Here is a 12,500-nt window from a genome sequence, read left to right as displayed (position 1 = left end):
CGTGGTTCCTGCAGTTTGCGTGAATGTACAATTACAGGACGATCTGAACACTGTAACTCAATCTGGCCAGAGGGTTCAGCTCTTCTCGAAGCGATCTATGGCCCCGGTCTAACCGCAGACAAGGCGCGGTTTCCACTGGCGGCGAGGGGAGCGGTCCGTCAGTTACGAACCACCACAACAAACACGGATGAAAAATTCATTCATTGCCGCTGGCCCATTCATCTCTCAGCCCCGCAAACTCGTACTGACATGCAGGTAAAAGAAGTCACGTGACTTCACCCATTCAGTAAACGCGGAAGGATATATTTGTTGGCCTCACCCCACGCTGGATAAAAAAAAATAGTCCAAAACAGACGGCTGCGGGTGGGAGGGAAAACGGTTCATTTTAGAAGTCGTCGTTTTGTATCTCTACGTCCATCTTCGTATGATTTCAACAAGACCTATAAACGAAGCACACAAAGCTGCACAAAATTAATAGAGAAAAAAAGTCCGAGGAAATTTCACAGCTCCTTCAACGATTGATAGTCGGAGTGTTTCAAAACAAGCCAGGCGGGCGAGGCGGCGGGAGACTCGGAGGGCGGTGAGGCGGCTAGCGTGCGCCAAATCCATTCACACAGCCCCGCATTGTTCAGGCGTAGATACAATCACACGCGTGCGACACCGATTGCGGCGGCAGCAGTCATTCAGGACACCCGTGGCTGTGCTGTGTGCTTCCTTGGCCAACCTGGCCGGCACTTCAGAGGAGAAAAGAACAAGGGTTGCGAGTTAAAAAAAAAAAAAAAAAAGGCAAGGTAAAAATCGTGAATTTTGTGACCTCCTGCGAGTATAGAGGCGATTTGATTGGGGAGGGAAGCTTGTGGAGGAGCTTTAATCGCTTTCAACCCTTTTGCCTGCCGGCTGCTGATCGCCTTTTCTGGCGATGCTCCTCTCTGCCTCTCCTCTGCTCTGGAACTTGCAAGCTGGTTTTCGTGTTTTGCTGCCTGTGTGTGTTTCGCTGCTGCTTTAGCACCGCTTTTTTTCTTTCTTTTTTTCCCCCACCGTACCTTTCGCTATCTCGACTTGACCGCTTCGGGTTGAAATGCCCTCGCTTTCTCTTTCAGCAGAAACAGTATTTAAAGATGGTGTGGGGGCATCGCTGCGTTCTGACCTCTACATTTCCACGAGCTGTGAAAAAAATCATAGCTTGTTTTCAAAATGTTAATTTCCCTTCTGTTTGATCGGTGAAAAAGATAATCATAGTCGGGAATTTCTGAACTTGTGAACAGTGTTAGATCGTGGGGGGTGAGAAGATAGGCATTCACTGAATGCTGAAATGTGATGTTCCTGCAGTAAAACGCTGCGGCATAATTTTTGACAATCTGGTGTTTCTGATTGGTCTGCGTGGGTCATAATTTATGCACAACACGTGCAGATAACAAAAGGAACTGGACATTTTTAACGCGCTGACCAAATATGTTGTGGTTATGGTGAAACAGACCGCCTTTCCGGTGTTTGATCGTGACAGGTAAGTCATTTCGTTCCCGGTAAACACTGGGGTTGAAAAACGAGTGTGTGTCTGGCACGGGAATGGCATTTTTACCCTGCCGTATGGTTCTGAGATGAGAGGCAGTGTTGACTGGTTGATGGAGAGAGAGGGAGAGAAGAGAGAGAGAGAGCGCAGAAAAGATGCACGTACCATGCTTATTTTTACAACTCGCTGTCGCATACGTATAATGCTTATTATCGCACACGTGAGCGTATGCGTATCGTGCTTATTTTGGTAACAGGTGTGCATCGCAGAAACTTGTCTGTCTCAGTGTCTACCTGATGACAACAAACCACTACATCCGCCACCCCCACGCCCAAACCGATCTCTCTCTCTCTCTCTCTCTCTCTGTCTCTGTCTCTCTCTCTGTGTTTGTGTCTCGCCCTGCTCACAAATTTAATTCACGCGAGTATATGTATTGTAACAGCTTGAATACGTGCACAAAGACACATTCCACTGCACGCAAGCGCGCGTGCACACACACGCATACCAAGCACATGTTTTGGTAGCATGTTTAGCCTAATCAAAGCTGCATTATTTCCTCAGATCTATCAACCTGTGTGTTCTGTTTTTCTTTTTGAATTCCATTTTCTTCTCTCTTTTTTTTTTTTTTTTTTCGTTGTTTCTTTTGGCTTTCTTGTTGGGGTGGGGTGGGGGCGTTATGAATGTTTTAATATAAATACATGAAAATGATACGAAATGTCACAGTTGAGTTTCTGGTACACGTAGTTTTCACACATATAGTGACCCCCCTCCCCCTCTCTCTGTGTGATATATATATATATATGTGTGTGTGTGTGTGTGTGTGTACATATGTATGGGCGTGTGGGTGTATTATTATCATATATAAATAATAAATCTAATCCAAACGACTGAATAGAATCCGGAGGAAATCACACACACACACACACACACACACACATATATATATATATATAATTATATAACCAACATATATATACATATATTAACCAACCTCCCAAACAGAACAACAATAAATTACGCGTGGCATTTCCGTACCATTTAACCATGCTCTGGAATGTCAGTTTCCAGTGATATTCGTCAACAGCTTGATATCTTTTCAGCATCTGTATAATGATTTTGTTATTTCATGCGCAAACACACGCGCAGTTTCGTAATTATATCAAGGTCAGTTTATCCTGTTTGGTTGTGGGGTTTTTTTTTTTGGTTTTTTTTCGCACCAGCCACAGTCAGTGTTTGGGTGCGCGCATGTGTGTACAAAGCTCTCTCTGTCTCTGTCTGTCTCTTGCAAGCGCGGACGCGCGCTGGCACACACTCTCGTAGACATTCACACATGCGCATGCGCACACATGCCCACACACACATACACACACACACACACACACACACACACACACACACAGCCGAGGACTGGAAGTGGGTGTATACATTGCAGGAATCGAGAGTGTTGGGAGGAAAAGGGAAAGAACGTGGGTGCGCATGCGCGCTTTTTCGTATGTTCCTTTCATGATATTCTAGAAGTCACAGAAACTGTTTAATTTATTCAGGTGTAAACCCTCCGCATTATTTTTCTCTCTTCCCCACACCCTTTGTACCTTTTGAAAATAATTTGTGGTATTTTCTTTTCGGCGTAGGGCGTTGTGGATGCATATGTTTAATTTTTGTTTGGTTGTTGTTTTTTCTCTTATTGTGTGATATGCGTTATTTGTGGTACTGGTTTGAGTTATTCGGGTTCTGTGTTATAAAACATTGCGAAATCGTTCTTTTCTTTTCACCTATTCGATGTATGTAGCCTATGAATGTCACTATAAGTGCACATAATTTTATCTATTTCTGCTACCCAGTCTGTCTGTCAGTTTGTCTATCACCCTCGATTCGTCTGTCCTTCCGTCCGTCCATTCAGCAGTCAATCAATCAATCTGTATAACTCGCAGAAGATCAAATACGCACGTTAAAGATTCTGTAACCCATGCCAGTGTTTGGTGGTTATGGAGACATGAAAATACTCGGCATGCATGAACCACGATGGAGTCATCGGCAAGTCGATGTTGGTCGTGTAACAGAAAGAAGAAGAAGAAGAACTGCAATATGTGAATATATATATATATATATATATATATATATATATATATATCTGTGTGTGTGTGTTTATACCTGTTTGCCCCTCTGTGTCTGTGTGTGCGCGCTCGCGCTCGTTTGTGTGTTCGTTTTTTTTTTGTTTGTTTGTTTTTTCCAGTGATACACAGCCGCCTTCATACTCTCCACACCATGCCCCTCCCCCCCCACCCCCTCTCCCCGCTGGGAAGGGCTTGTGCAGTCTTAGATTTTAATCATCTCTCCAGACAAGTAGGACAGAGAGACAGAGATAGGAAAGATTTTCTGCGAGCAGGTTTACATTTCATTTTATGGGTGGGTTTTTAACTTTTTCAAGAAAATAACTGGGAAAGGACACACACACGCGCGCGCGCGCGCGCGCACACACACACACACACACACAGAAGGAAAGAGCAGTTTTAAAACGTCTTTTTATTTGGTTTTGGAGGTGTTTTTTTGTTCGTTTTTTTTTTTAAGAAGACCTAGATATAACACACACACACACACACACATACACACGCATATATATATATATATCTTGAAAGATGCTGAAATCATCATATATATATGTGTGTGTGTGTATGTATTTCTGTTATTAAGTAATCAAGTCTTTAAGTAACCTTTTTGCCTTTTTCTTTTTACAAACGGGTATGCAGCTTCGAGATGAACGTGGAAGATATGTTCTAAGAGACAGAGACGGGTCCTTAAAAAAATGAAGGATTGATTTTTCTCTGTCGCATTTCGGCATGTCACTAAAAAGAAACCGGAACTTCCCCATTCTAAACAGGATCTTCCGGGTTTCACGGTATTTCAGTTTCAGTATTTTGTTTCATCCTCTTTTCTTCTTCTTCTGCATCTTCATCTCTTTCTTCATATTATTATTATTATTATCGTTGTTGTTGTGTGTGTGTTTGTTTCTTTTATACCCAGTGCATGAAAAGAAAGATTTCAACAAAGATTTCAAAAAGGTTTTGAAAACAGGGTGGGTTTTCGGTTTCAAAAAATTAATGGATTTCATTCAGCATCTTTCAAATTCTGCAGAAAAAAAATATAACGAGAAAAGGGATTTTAAACAAGTTGGAGGAGTCTTTATACTTATTCGCATTTTGTCAAAAAATTTATTTTGAATCGGGAGCCAGACAGCAATTGTAGAGTATGATTGAAACAGATGCGCCGTTTTCTCACTTCACACACACGCAAGCAAGAGTGGTCTTCAAGCTTGTATTTTGTCTTTCCGTGACCTTTCTGCAACATACTTGACACAAACACCAATGAATTATTTAAGCAATTGCAGATGGGTGAACACATATGTAGATTTCATCGCTAATAAAGTTGGAATCGTTTACACAGATTCTTCTTCTTCTTCTTCGTTCGTGGGCTGCAACTCCCACGTTCACTAGTATGTACACGACCGGGCTTTTACGTGCATGACCATTTTTATCCCACCACGTAGGCAGCCATACTCTGTTTCCGGGGATACACACACATTGATAGGAAGGGCTTTGGAAACAGTGATGCACAAGCCGTTTATTCTGACTATCTGACTATGCAGACATCAGGGATATCTGCGCAAAGTAACAGTCTAAAATATGGAAAAACAACTTATTTTGGATATAATGTGCACTATGAAGAGTGCTATCCACGGAATCAGTTCTGAAATTTTATTGGAGGAAATAATCCACTGTCGGCTGAGACTTCTTATGAGCGATTTGAACAACGACCTTTATAATCTACACAAATTAAATGATCCGCCTGGTATATATGCAATACCCTCCAAGAAACAGTTGAACACTTTCTTTTAAACGTCCCAATTCATACTTCACGCCGGATTTATACAGCATCCCACCAGATCAGATCACTGCTCAGAATCTTCTGTTTGGTAACAACTCACACAGTATACAAGATAATATTAACATCTTCGAACATGTTCACAAATTTGTCTTCGGATTGAAACGTTTCGACACTTAATCTAAAGTTGTTATGGTTTGCATAACATTTTGATTCCCTTCTGGTCGTCATTTATGTGATGACATACTCAGCTGTTATGGCAGTTGTTGCAAAAGATACAACGCTGCGATTACTGTCCCCTTGGACACCTCTGTGCGTTCGACACTTAATCTAAAGGTATCACGGTATTTCAGTTTCAGTATTTTGTTTCATCCTCTTTTCTTCTTCTTCTGCATCTTCATCTCTTTCTTCATATTATTATTATTATTACCGTTGTTGTTGTGTGTGTGTTTGTTTCTTTTATACCCAGTGCATGAAAAGAAAGATTTCAACAAAGATTTCAAAAAGGTTTTGAAAACAGCGTGGGTTTTCGGTTTAAAAAAATTAATGGATTTCAGCATCTTTCAAATTCTGCAGAAAAAAAATATAACTAGAAAAGGGATTTTAAACAAGTTGGAAGAGTCTTCATACTTATTCGATTTGTCAAAAAAGTTATTTTAAATCGGGAGCCAGATAGCAATTGTAGAGTATGATTGAAACAGATGCGCCGTTTTCTCACTTCACACACACGCAAGCACTTAATCTAAAGTTGTTATGGTTTGCATAACATTTTGATTCCCTTCTGGTCGTCATTTATGTGATGACATACTCAGCTGTTATGGTAGTTGTTGCAAAAGATACAACGCTACGAATACTGTCCCCTTGGACACCTCTGTCGTTCAGGGCTCAACATCTTCGGTTTTGGTTTTGTTTGTTTGTTGTTATTGTTTTACTACTATCCATTTTCCTCCTTTTCATTTTCCTGTCATCTGTTTTGTTCGGACTTCCCTGCTGCTTGTAATTCTCGCTACAATGTTTTAGTTTTCTACCAGCAGACGCATCCGTCATATATTGAGCATTTGTAGACTATATAACGTACATTAAGACAGGACTTAATAGATTAGTATATGTTCTTGTTGTTCTGTCCATTTCATGCGTTTGTGTTGTGACATTGTTTGATGAAATACTGTTGCAACATACAGACAGCATGGAGTAGCACAGGAAAGAGGGACAGAGGAAACAATCATGTGCGTGGGAAATGGAAAGCAGAAGGGAGTGGGTTGGGAGGGAGGGGGTGGTGGTGGTTGGCTTTGAGGGTAAGAAGGGAGGGGAGGGGGCAGGTGTGCAAGAAAGAGATTCTGCATCTGGATGGGTGTGGGAAAAAAATGCAAGGCAATGACGTGTAGATAGGTAGGTAGGGCGCGAGGGAAATTGGGAATGGCGAGCGAGAGAGAGACAGAGACAGAGAGAGGCAACAATCCGCACGCACACACACACACACACACACACACACACACACACACACAAAAAACCCGCCCCCCTCCACACCCACACCCACGCATCCCCCCCTACGTACACACACATACGCGCACACATGTAGGGAACTGCTGAACGCAACATTAGCAGAGAGGAATTTTACACTTGAACTGACAGACCAGAAGGCCGTGCAGCAGAAGACAAGCCGTGTAGTGTGCTGCCAGCAGGCACAGGCACAGCACTGGATGATGAGCTGCGGACTTGTTTCCAAACGGCGGGAGTGGGGATCCAGAGAGAGAGATGGAGAGGAGTCGGGGTGGAGGAAGGAGTGAGAAGGGGGAGGAGTGATGATGATGATAGAGAGGAGGAAGGGGGAGAGGATCGGGGGGTGGGGTGGAGGTGGAGGTGTGTGTGTGGGGGGGGAGAGGTGGTGGTGGGAGGGTAGGGATTGGTGGGTATGCGAGTGTTCTGTGTTACGTGCCAGATAGGAACTGCTTTGCTATGCTGTGTTTCTGCATGCTTGTTGCTTGTTCTCTCTCTCTCTATCTGTGTGTGTGTGTGTGTGTGTGTGTGCGTAAAAGTGCAGTCAGGTGTTTTTGCTCCCTGATCTTCCCGATGAACGAGTAAGTTGTTTGGGGTGATGGGAGTAGGGGGTGTGTGGGGGTGGGGGTGGTGGGGGGAGGGTGAGGGGGGGCAGGGGGGGGGGGGGTAGGGGGAGAGGTAGGGGGGAACGATGTGTGGTATGTGTCACACTTTCACACATAATGACGGAACACATGCATGTATGCACGCATTTTCAGACACACACAAAGAGAGCGCGCAGACACATACGAATACACTCGTGCATGCACGCACGCACACACGCACGCATGAATGCATACCAAAGAGCCTATACTACGATTTTCCATCTACTCTCTTTGTGCATACCCATATTCTCATAAAACCAAACACGCATACATGTGCGTGCATTCTAGCTACATGTATGACACACGAGAGAATAATAACACATGGTGCACAAGACAGGAAAAAAAAAGAGGTAGAGGGAGAGAGAGAGACACACACACACACAGATGGGATGGAGGAAAGGACATAGCGAGAGAGAGAGAGAGTGGGGAATGGGGGTGTAGGTGATATGCTGAGAATGCGATCAGTACTTTTCCATTCATAATAATAATCCCCGAAACTCATAGCTCACGGAGTCGTGTGTCAGTGTTACCAGTGGTATTTCATACAACGCGTTGGTGCATATGATGGCTTGTCGCACTTAATCATCTCAAGGCACATTCTGTCTGCACAGTAAGAGTGCTTGTCAAAAATAACACAAACATGCATGCAGTGTATGCAAGAATGCGCGCGCCTCTGTGTGTGTGTGTGTGTGTGTGTGAAAACCAGATAGAGAGAGAGATGATGTTACAACCGTAAATTCTCCATTATATCTCTTTTGCCCAGCAACAGGGAAAAGAAGAAAAATGAGGATGACGATTAAAAAGTACACTCGCAAAAAATAAAATAAATAAACGAAACACTCCCGTTGACGATAAATACGTGCACTCGCAAACTGCCGAATATACCACTTTGGTAACAGTTTCAGGAGAGAAGGAGGGGGGGGGGGGGGGGCAGAAGGGGAGGTATGAGCAGCGTAAAAATAGAAGAAAATTAGAAAGATGTGCGAAAAGAGGCGGATTTGAAGGGAAAAAAAAAAGTACGAAAGAAAGAAATACCAGTCCGTGAGGCCTCAGCCATTGTAGTCCCCACTGGAAACAGTGGTTTGTAACTGCAGTCTATAACATGTACACACACTGCAGATCCACTCATACATGATTGAACAGATTATTTGTATTTGATATTTCATTCCTTTTCTTCTTCCTTTTCATAATTGTATTTGTGTACCCGCACCCCACTTCCGTTTTTTTGTTTTGTTCTCTCCCCTTAATTAAATGTACGGCCACCTTCATTATAAGTTTGTTGTTAGTGTGTCTGTTTTCAAAAGAACCCAAAAATTCAGCCTGTGATTGTGATAATTTACCATATTATACCTCGGATTTGAATAAAACATGTCAAAAAAGAAAGAAAATTTTAAGAAAGAAAGGCAAGAGCGGAAAATGAGGAGAACAGCAAGAATGGGTAGAAAGAACAGGAGAAGGATATACTGATGAACAAGGAGAAGAAGAATAAGAAGAAATTTGGCGACGATTATAAACAAGGATAATGGGGAAAGGGCGGGGGGCGGGGGGGGGGGGGGGGGGGGGAAGAAACACTGAAGTGAAATCGTTGAGCTATTTTAAGCAGCATGCAAACAGGAGGGGAGGGGGAATGTGGGGGGCGGGGGCAAAACGATCTGAAGCAGCATTTAAACTTGGGCAAAGTCTCCTGAAGGATTCTGGAAGCAACATGAATTTCTTACTTCTGTCGGGAATTCTATATTACATGGTCTGTTCATTCAAATTATGTTCAAGAATCTTCAGTGATTTATTTCTACTCCTTGGTCATATCTTCCTCTTATAACACACACACACACACACACACACACACACACACACACAGAGATATGTGTGCGAGTGTGTGTTTGTGTGTGATTTTTTAACCCCTAAAGATAAAGAGATAGAGAAGACAGAGACAGGAATAGAACCTGCGAGACTCAGAAAATGGCTAAAAGAACGGGTTGCCATATTTTCTCTTCTTTTTTTTTTGTGTGTGTGTGTGTGTGTGTGTGTGCTACAACCACAGGTCTTTGTGTCCACAGGAAGAACGCCTTGGCGCCTTTTTATACATTATACCACCAACAGAATCTAACCGCATCAGCGTCAGAAAATGGATCACACGGTCTAGCCGCGGAGCTTTCAAAAAAACTGTCTACACGTGAAACTCGAGTTTTTATAGCTCATTTGAGTCTCTGTGTTGTCACAATATTTTATGTACCTTGCTAAAGAAAACGAAAGAAGAAGAAAGAAAGGAAGAAGAAGAAAGTCAAATTTATGTCTTTTGGAATCTTTTAGCTGGAGCCATTAATTTAAGCTGTTGCCACATTGCCCCCCCCCCCCCCCCCCCACACACACACACACCCCGAACCCCTCCCGCCCCCCGCCCCGTCGATGGGGTGGATTGGAAGGGTTATGTAGGGGGTTGGGGTGGTAGAGACTGAGATGCTAGAGTGGAGGAGGTCTGTTTTATTAGTGTCATAAACGGATGCGACAGGAGAGAAGTGTACTGGAGTAAAGGGGAAGAGAAAGTGTGTGTGTGTGTGTGGAGAGATAGAGTGTGTGTTTGTGTTTGATACACAGAGAGAGAGAGAGAGAGAGTGTGTATGCGTGTGTGTGTGGAGAGAGAGAGAGAGTGTGCTTGTGTTTGACAGAGAGTGTGTGCGTGTGCGTGTGCGCGCGCGGGAAAGGGATTACTGTCTGATTGTTTGGATTGGGAGAAGAGTGGAAAAAGTAGAGTACACATACCCACGCACGAATTTGTGTGTGTGCGCGTGCATGTGCACGTGCAAGTCTACGTGTGAGTGTGTGTGTGTGTGTGTGCGTGCGCGCGCGGGTGGGGATAGAGGTTTTTGGGGTGAGGGGAGTGGAGAATTGAAGGAGAGGAGGGACTGGGGTGTGGGTGGGGTCTGAAATGGAATGGGGGTGGATGGAGAAAGCGACAGAAACACACACACACACACACACACACACACACACACACACACACAGTGTGAGAGAGAAAAAGAGAGCGAGTATGAGAGAGAGAGAGAGCGCAAGTATGAGAGAGAGATGGGGGGAGGGAGAGTGAGAGAGAACATGAGAGACAGACAGAGAGAGAGATTCACAAACACATACAAACAGGTTGACAGCAAGAGGAGCGGATGCATGTCGGTGTGGCGTGACACCACAGTCAATGACTGGCAGCCAGTTCTGGCGACGAAACAGAACCACCCTGCAGCATTCATGCAGTAGCGTGAGTGAGCGTGACCTAGTTTCAGAATGTCAGGGGTTGCCCGTTGCCCACATTTTCAGACGGATCGGATCATGATATGGTGTGGCACGGATTATGAAGCCCACCCCAATCCACCCCCTCCCCCCTAAGTGAGAATTAACCCCCCCGGGGCGGGGTGTATTGTGATATTCCAGCAAAATTGTACCACGCAGGTTTGACCTTGTGCAGACTGTCTTGACTGCGGACTACTGACTTCAGAATGCATCATAATAATGCTTTTCTGTCGCTTTCTGTTAAGATTTCATTTCTTGTTTACCTTTTCCCTATTGGAACAAAAATCGTAAGGGTGTGTATGTGCGCGCGTGCTTTCTCGTGTGTGTGTGCGCGCGCGCGTGCTTTCTTGTGTGTGTGTGTGTCTACAAGAGGAAGACAGACAGAAAAAGAGGTCCAGGTAAATTTACAGGTGTGTCTGAGATGGCTTATTTATTTATTTATTTTTATTTAACATCTCAAGACGCCTTTCAGTGTCTGTAACTGATCAGTAGAGTATCGGAAGCGCCCAAACACATTTTTAACCCTTTGACTGGTGATCCTCGTTGAAATTGGATCAAGGTGTCGTAAGTTATCAGTAACTGTAGTTCCTACTTATTTTGTATATATACTTGTCGGTGATATGATTAAACTATTTTGCTGAAAAAGTATAATACAGTCCCAAGAGGAAGGACTCCAAATACAGAATCGTGACTGGCACCCTGACCTGTAAACTCTGTTTCATCTCTGTGAAGTCAAAGCTAGCCTTTCTCTGACGAACATCCTCAGCAGCAGCAACATTCAAGGGGTTAAAGGAATCGATGGATCCCGAACAGGAGCAAAGCTCCAAAGGGGATAGTCTGATTGGTGAAGGCAACATGTTCTTCATTCTAGGCAGTGATAAGAAACTCTAGGGAGAGCTGGACAGTACAAAGTCTTCAGAGAAGCCCCCCCTCAGTTAAGTATTCGGCCCTTAACTCCTTACACTCTAAGGGGGCCGGGCCGCACACAGGTTCATTTTAGGCACACATACTACTGGTCGGAAACAACTGTTTCTTTTATGAATTTATGCTTCAGCTTTACTTATTCACCCATTCACTCACTCACTCATCTGTCCATTCATTTTTCTTTAATGCGGTGCACCCAGTTAACAGAAAGAAGGGGGTAGACACACATCTCGCACGCCCTCAATGTAATTTTATATGCTTTATTTTAGTTATTTATTCATCCATTTACTTATCCACCCTTTCATTTATTATTTCACTTTCATCCGTGGCACCAAATTGACAGAAAGAAGGGGGGCATACATTGCGTGCTCCTCTTGTCTTTCTTTATGGCTCCAAATGACAGGAAATAGGGGTTGGGAGGGAGTTGGCACAAATCCCTCGCTCTTCCGGTTTTTTTTTTTTTTTTTTTTTTCTTTTTTAATAATAAAAAAAGTTTCAGTTTAGTTGCTTTTTAATCTGTTCACTCATTCATTGATTTGTGATTTTTTTTTTTAATTTGTGATTTTTGTTTTAATAACACCTGTAGCACCAATGACAGAAGTGTGGGGTGCCTGCTCGCCACGCTTCGACCACCCCCCCCCCCCCCCCTTCGCCCCCGTCCCCCCTTGCCCCCTCCCCTTGTATTTCTATGGCTGTGTATTCATCCATTCACTCATACACCCGTTCTTTTTAAACAAAAAATAATTATCGTTTATTCATTTATGTAT

At 43.6% G+C, this 12,500-nt stretch overlaps 1 protein-coding gene across 5 annotated transcripts in view; it reads left to right on the top strand.

Moving 5' to 3' along the window:
* LOC143283777 (uncharacterized) overlaps positions 1-12,500 on the top strand; it is a 58,942-nt gene that overhangs the window by 13,643 nt on the left and 32,799 nt on the right. For 3 of the 5 annotated variants that reach the window (XR_013055449.1, XR_013055448.1, XM_076590129.1), the window contains exon 1: positions 525-1,504. The exons of 1 other annotated variant lie outside the window; for it this stretch is intronic. The gene's annotated coding sequence lies outside the window, so the exon portion shown is untranslated. Of the gene's footprint in view, positions 1-524; positions 1,505-12,500 lie in introns of those variants that run through there. One more of the 5 variants, XM_076590131.1, reaches the window with a different exon arrangement.

Source organism: Babylonia areolata, chromosome 7 (assembly GCF_041734735.1).
Source record: "Babylonia areolata isolate BAREFJ2019XMU chromosome 7, ASM4173473v1, whole genome shotgun sequence".
NCBI lineage: Eukaryota > Metazoa > Mollusca > Gastropoda > Neogastropoda > Buccinidae > Babylonia > Babylonia areolata.
Note: the sequence above shows the minus strand (reverse complement) of the source record. Positions and strands in the feature narration are given on the sequence as shown.